This window comes from Curcuma longa, chromosome 4 (genome assembly GCF_044706935.1).
Source record: "Curcuma longa cultivar G26 ecotype Majalengka, Jawa Barat chromosome 4, ITB_CL_G26_1.1, whole genome shotgun sequence".
NCBI lineage: Eukaryota > Viridiplantae > Streptophyta > Magnoliopsida > Zingiberales > Zingiberaceae > Curcuma > Curcuma longa.
The window spans coordinates 10,589,242-10,596,211 of record NC_133864.1 but is presented as its reverse complement, the minus strand read 5'-3'; the positions used below and the strand labels follow the sequence as shown (position 1 = coordinate 10,596,211).

General features: G+C 36.5%; 1 long non-coding RNA gene across 1 annotated transcript; it reads right to left on the bottom strand.

Moving 5' to 3' along the window:
• Window positions 1–468: 468 nt before the first annotated feature.
• LOC141826365 (uncharacterized) lies at window positions 469–2,384 on the bottom strand. The gene is made up of 3 exons (XR_012601636.1): window positions 2,153–2,384; window positions 726–836; window positions 469–642 (listed from the first exon to the last, which is right to left on the bottom strand). It is a non-coding gene; the product is annotated as an uncharacterized LOC141826365 (long non-coding RNA).
• Between the last annotated feature and the right edge of the window lie 4,586 nt (window positions 2,385–6,970).

The following is a 6,970-nucleotide window of genomic DNA, read 5'->3' as shown; positions in this document are numbered from 1 at the left end:
TGCGGTTGACCATTTTAACGGGGTTTATCTCCCATCGCCATTAAACCGGAAAGAAAGTATGCGGTTGACCATTTTAACGGGGTTTATCTCCCATCGCAATTAGAAAGTGTGCGGTTGACCATTTTAACGGGGTTTATCTCCCATCGCCATTAGAAGTGCGGTTGACCATTTTAACGGGGTTTTATCTCCCATCGCCATTAAACCGGAACGAAAGTGATTGCGTGGTTTATCTCCCATCGCCATTAAACCGGAAAGAAAGTGACTGCGTGACTGCTTCGTTGAAGAGTAAATGATATTATTTGACTTCACTAGAATTTGAATTTTAATAACAAATTTAGTAAGAGATATAATTTATTTAATAATAAAATTATATATATTATAAAAAATATTACCAAACCTATAAAATTAATATTTAACTTCTGACGTTTTAAAAGTCAAATATTATTACAAAATAATTTATTTTGTAACTTGATAATCGAACGCACCGTATGCTGTTGGTGAAACGGCATCAGGAACAGACACTGTGACGGCTCTCCTTAACGCTGCCTTGTGCTCCTCTCCGTGTTCTTTGGCTAGAGTTTCCTGCCTTTTCATCCTCTGCTTCGGAGGGATCTCCATGACCCTATCCTTCTGCAGCATAAACTGCATTCGAGAAACATCGCAGCCGATTCAAATACATCTTATAGAATATTTAGGCAATAAGAACAAGGATGAAAGAAGCATACATCTAAAGCCTTTTGGGCTTCCCTCTCGATCCAGAGTATAGCATGATCAGATGTGGCATTGTAGGAAAGGCCAATGTGCTCAAATATTCAGAAAGTAGATGTCTTCGAAACCTTCAGAAAGTAGAAAAGAGAGTCAAGCTGTATGAGTTGACTACGATTATAACGACGTTATAATCTTCAGCAAATCAAGCATCGAGTGGTACATGCCCTCCAAACCTTCAGCAAATTGACTAGGAGTAACAAATTGGATTAACAGCATCAGATTAATCTACTACTAACTTTGTCCGAGCATTTGAAGTAGAGCAAATTGAAAAATATAGTAACACAAATTTAGTACGACAGCCACTACAACTTAGCAAAACGATTTTAGGTTCATAAGTCATAACCTTCATATAGTTCTAAAACAACTGACAAAGATGAAGATTGTTGAGAACACTGTCACTCATGTCACCAATATGAGATCGACTATAAGAATATAATTGTGGGCTCCTTTGATCATGTAGTAGTAAAAAAAGTAAATTCCAAGTGTTAAAGAAATTAGATGATCGGATAGGAACTTCATTAGTTTTCAGAACTAAGAATGCTAGGCTGACATAACTAGATTCGTATTCAATTTTTTACTAAGTGGAAATATGCATAATTTTGATTTCAAGATTGGATCTCAATGGTTTCAATTTATTGTAAGCATTTGAGATTGGTAGATATTTTGTTGTCTATACTTTAAAACATGGTTAGGATGGCCAAAGGGGCTATCCTAAATCCAGACTGTAGATTGAATGGATGATTGCGATGGCCTGGATTTAATCTTCTATTTTAAAATCGAACGATCCAGATTTCCATCACAAATTTGTGACAGGAATCTGTTGCGACAAAGATCCCAACTGATTTCCTTTAAATTAATGCTTCTTGTCACAACAGATTCCTGTCACAAATTTTATGACGGGAATCTGCACCGTTCGATTGTAAAGTTAAGATTAAATCCAGGCCGTAGATTAAATGGATGGCCTGGATTTAATTTTAACTTTACAATCTAACGGTGCAGATTTCCATCACAAAATTTGTGACTGGAATCTGGAATCTGTTGTGACAAGAAGCTCTTCTCTTTTCTTTAATAATTGACAACCCTATCACCTCGCACCTTCCTCGCGCTCGTGCCTCCGATCGCTTCAAGTAGAGCGCAGAAGCGTGGCCGATAGGCCGTTGACTTCCTTCGACTCCATCAGTTCGCGCAGAGCCTTCCGCAGTCGATCCACCAACTGAACTCCTCCACCGGTCGAATCTCCTGCTCCGCTTCAGTCCTCACGATGATGTTGGAGGATCCGTGAGATCCTTCCTCCTCCGATTCGATGTGAAATTAAAGGGATGAGAGAGAAATCCAGGCATCACAAAACAGGGAAATCGGCCAGCAAAGCAAACTTCGAGCTCACCTCCGTCGGATCCTCGACGATGCTGCTTAATTGCCTCAGGAGAAAAATCCAACAGATCGCCGCAGTCATCGAGAGTTTCCTCCGGGACCGCCGAGAAGGGGAAGCTCAAGGGTCTGGAAACGACCTACGGCGAGTAGGCGACTGATGCAGGTGCGATGAGTGATGGAACCTCCTCTGGACTAGCTAGCTCCTCCTCGTCAAAGTCAAGCAGCAGTCGAAGTTCATGCTGATCTGTAAGTCAATACGATCTTGATTTAAATTATCGTACATCATTTTAATTATATAATTATTAAATAATTACATAATTAATATTATATAGTATAAAATATAATTTAATATTTATTATATTATCTTTAATTTAATTTATTTTTAAAAATAAATTAAATTAAATTAATAATATTAAATATATTAATTGAAGATATATAAAAAATAAATATAATTTATCTATAATTTTTTAAATTTAAAATAAAATTATATATTTTTAATAAAATAATTCATTAAATAATTATTTTAATAAAATAATTCATTAAATTAATAAATATAATTAGTTACTTTTATTTTTTAAAATTTAAAATAAATAAATATATATATTAATAATTTATTTTAATTATTTTAATAAAATAATTAATTAAATATATAATATTTTTTTAATTTAAAATAATTTTTTATATATTTTAATAAATAATTTATTAAAATAATTATTTTAATAAAATAATTTATTAAATTAATAAATATAATTCATCAATTTTATTTTAAAAAATTTAAAATAAATTATCTCTTTTAAATTTATAAATATTTAAATTAAAATTTATTAAATTAATTAACTTGATTTCAATTAAATTTTACAGTACATTTCAATTAACTTAGTTTTAAAATCAGAGGATAATTATGAAAAAAATTCATTAACTATCGGAATCGCAGAAAATCTTAATTTGCCAAAGTAATCACATTCTTGAATTATAACTCATTTGCTGATGTGACGATGATGCTTCATTACTTGAAAATTGATCATAACTTGAATCAAACAAAGTTATCAACAATAATCTTGAACAGATAATCAAAGTTATCAATAATAACCCAACCAAACACACCCTAAGGGAAATGACTTCGCCCAAGTGAGACTTGGACGAAGCTATACGCCATCTCGATCTTAGATCTCAACTCGGCCTCAGACGCCATCTTGGTTTCAAACGTCGTCTCAATCTCAAACGTCATTTGATTTCAGACGTCATCTTAGTCTCAAATCTCATCTTGATCTCAGACGTCGTCTCAGTCTCAGATCCCATCTTGATAGCAGACATTGTCTCAGTTTCGAATCTCATCTTGGCCGCACACACAATCTTAGTCTCAAATTCCATCTCGGTCGCAAACACCGTCTCAATTTCAAATGTCACCTCGGCTTCATAGCTTCAGTTTTGCATATTCTAAATCTAAGTTCCTGCTTTTTGTGGGCCCACAGAAGAGGGATGCAAATATTCCTAAAGTGGCAGCATAAGAATGAAAAGGTGGTTATGAGATTTTCAAATTTGGTTTTTTTAGATACCCTCTTTTTTGCATATAATGCTAAAAAAATGATTGTCGGATTTGATCTTCTCGTACGCTTTCATAATGACGCCGTTCTATCCGACATGAAGATGTTCTAATGACTATACAAATCCTAAAAAAGATTGACACCAAGTCCTTTTTTTCTCTTCTCTTCCTCTTTCTTTTGAGAAAGAACTTTTTTCTTTCTCTATAGGACTCTAACTTGAGCGTCGGAATAGTTTGCTGGAATTCTCCGATATCAATTTAACTTTCTATTGAAGTGTGTTTTAGATTCTCTTCTCCTTCTTCGGCAAGATCCTTCCTAAGATCGCACATGTCGAATCGTTTTTTATTAGTGATTTGATCATTCAGTATTTGATCAAAACATCAACCAAAGGCGAGTAAGAGAGAATGAGAAGAGGAGATGGAAGAGATCTAGGTCCGGGGAAGTACCTTCGGAGCCATGGAGGGGTTTCCTTGGGTGCCCGCTGCCATGGATCACCGATCGTGGAGTTCGTTTATACACTTTGCCCCTATAGTGTATCAACAATTATATTATATTATCATTCACAACCCATCAAACAAACCAATTTTTACTTATTATCGAGTGGTAGATACACTCCAAACCTTTAGCGAATTCATTAGGAATAACAAATTGAACTTACAACATCACTACTAACTTTGTACTGACATTCAATCGAGCATTTACAGTAGAGTAAATTGAAACATAAAATAACACAAATTTCATACAACAGCTGCAAACAGGATATTAGGTTCATAACCTTCAGAAAAATGTATGCATCACTGACAAGTAATTGCTTAATTAATTTCTTACCATATTGGTAAATTTGCGACTGAACTCATGCTCTTTGTTGCCGTAGCCGTTGACTATGCTCTTCAAATCCTTCAAGGTACGCTTTATCTTTTTAATCGTCTCTTTCATCTCCGATTTCTCCATGCGCTCACTATGTTCCTTCAACTTCCAACGCTCAGCCTCGATCTCTTGTTCAGCGTGTTCGCCTTCTGCTGGACGTTGTTGAATTCGTGAACCAACTGCCACGTCTCGTGCCGCATCATCTCGATCACCTTCTTGTCTCCCTCCAACGTCCGCTCCTTCTTGCTCAACGTCACATTCCCATACGTCTCCATGGCCTTGATCGCCACTGTCAATGTGGCGACGACGGCGGCCATCCTCTCCCGGCGACTGCAAGCCCGACGGAGACAGGCAGCATGATGATGACGGCGATCTTGTAAAGTTGTAGACTTCCCGCTCCACTCAATCGACTGCTTCCGGTCCTCCATCAGGTTTATATCTTGACTGATCCGGTTCATAATCTTGTTCAATAGGACGGAGTCGAGGTCGTCAGGGACGATCTTGAGGCTAACATCATCATGATCTAACTCCTTGGGATCGACGGTATCGAGAAGGCGATCGATATTCTGGAAGACGACGTCGACTTTGGCCTTCAAGTCCGCCATGAGTTCAAAGCAGTTCTTCGCTATGGCCTTCTGATTTGGGTTTTGCTCAATCTCTTTTTTGAAATTGAAGTTGGTCACAGGGATGGACACTTCAGAACAGGAGCCCATATCGTGCTATGTATAGAGCTGGAGAGTAAGAAATAAAATCTGAGAATAGTTTTAAAACAAAAAAAAATCAGCTTTGAAATTAAACCAAATTAAGATATGCAGTTAAAGATTAATTCATTAAAAGAAGAAGAAGAAGAAAACCATAAAAAAGAAAATTTCACAAAGCCATGTGAAATCAGGAGAAGAAAACGAGCCACACAAGTCTGAAGACATGATTTTGTCTGTAAAGGAAAAACATGATGTTGTTAAAGAACAACCTATCGATAATGTTGGGATTGAGAGAAATTGTTGGCAACAAATTTCTGTTCTGATCAAGTATAAGATTAAAGAGGGGGACTTGGTGACAATCGGTACAACCGAGGAACTGAGATGGGCTGAAGAATCTGCAGAATCACAGGGGTTTATGAAGCCTCGATCATCTCCACGGGGCTACCCATTTCTTTTCCCGTAATGAAATTAAAAGAGTTGAGTTTTCTACTAAACCTCTTTCTGAATCAAACCAGAACAGGAAGAACATATGGAGTTCAGTTGAGTTCTCGAAATTTGTGCAATGGACATCATATGAGTGTTTGGGTTTAGATGGTGAATGTACATATGGGGGTGAGGTAACTGAAAATTAGGGGTTGGCAAAAAGGACCTATGGAGATCCTTTTTGCCAACCTGAAAGTTCAAATTACACATCTACCCTTGTAAAAATTATATAAGAATTTTTTCAAGTTTTTAGTAAGGGTAAATAAGTAAATGGACATCCAAAATACAACTCAACCTCATATTCACCAAACACTCCATTTACATTTACATTTTCTCAACCCCAACTATACATTTACATATTTTCAACCTCAACTTTCCGTTGAAAAAATACAACTTAAAACCAAACACCCCGTATAACCGAGGAACTGAGATGGGCTGAAGAATCTGCAGAATCACAGTGGTTTAATTTATGAATGAAGCTCTGTAGTGTAGAAGTTTCACCTAGCTAATTTTGAGCCTTTGTTTGAAGAGTCAAAAACCATATCATGTGGAAGGACGTCAAACACGGATGATACTTGTTTCTATGAAACTGGGAGCATCAAATCTCAGGCATATTTGGGAAACATTGATGACTGGATTGTTCAATTTGCTCAGATATTCAAGAATCATATTGGTTTTGAATCAGATGGCTACATGAACCTTCATAAGTTAGGAATGAAATTGTTTTCAGAAGCCATTGAGGAGATCGTCACAAGTGAAGAAGCACATGAAAATTTTGAAATTGTCGAAATTCCAAGACATGAAAATGCATTAGGAGAATAATTCTGGCATCGCTGAGCTAAATAAGCTCGTGTGTGGGGACTCAGTCCGGTTTGAGCTTTACTGTCTTAAACTGGTTTGAACATCTGATCTGTTAAAAAGAATTACATCGATAGGAATAGTAACGAGCTAAGCATGATCCGCTTAAGAAGTAAGTTTCCATATTGGTAAACTAAAATCATTTCCAACACAAACGCAGATCAAACTTCTGTGAAAGCAGAACAAAATGCGATAAATTAGGTACTAATCACTCAAGCGGAAGGAACCTCGATCGTCTCCACGGGACTACCTACCCATTTAATTCGACCGAGAGACACATAGTACATCTCTGATAAAAGAAACCGTAGATTAGCTCCCAACCATCAGAACCAGGCGGAAGAAACAAATCCGGATAAAATGAATTTTCACCAGTAATCC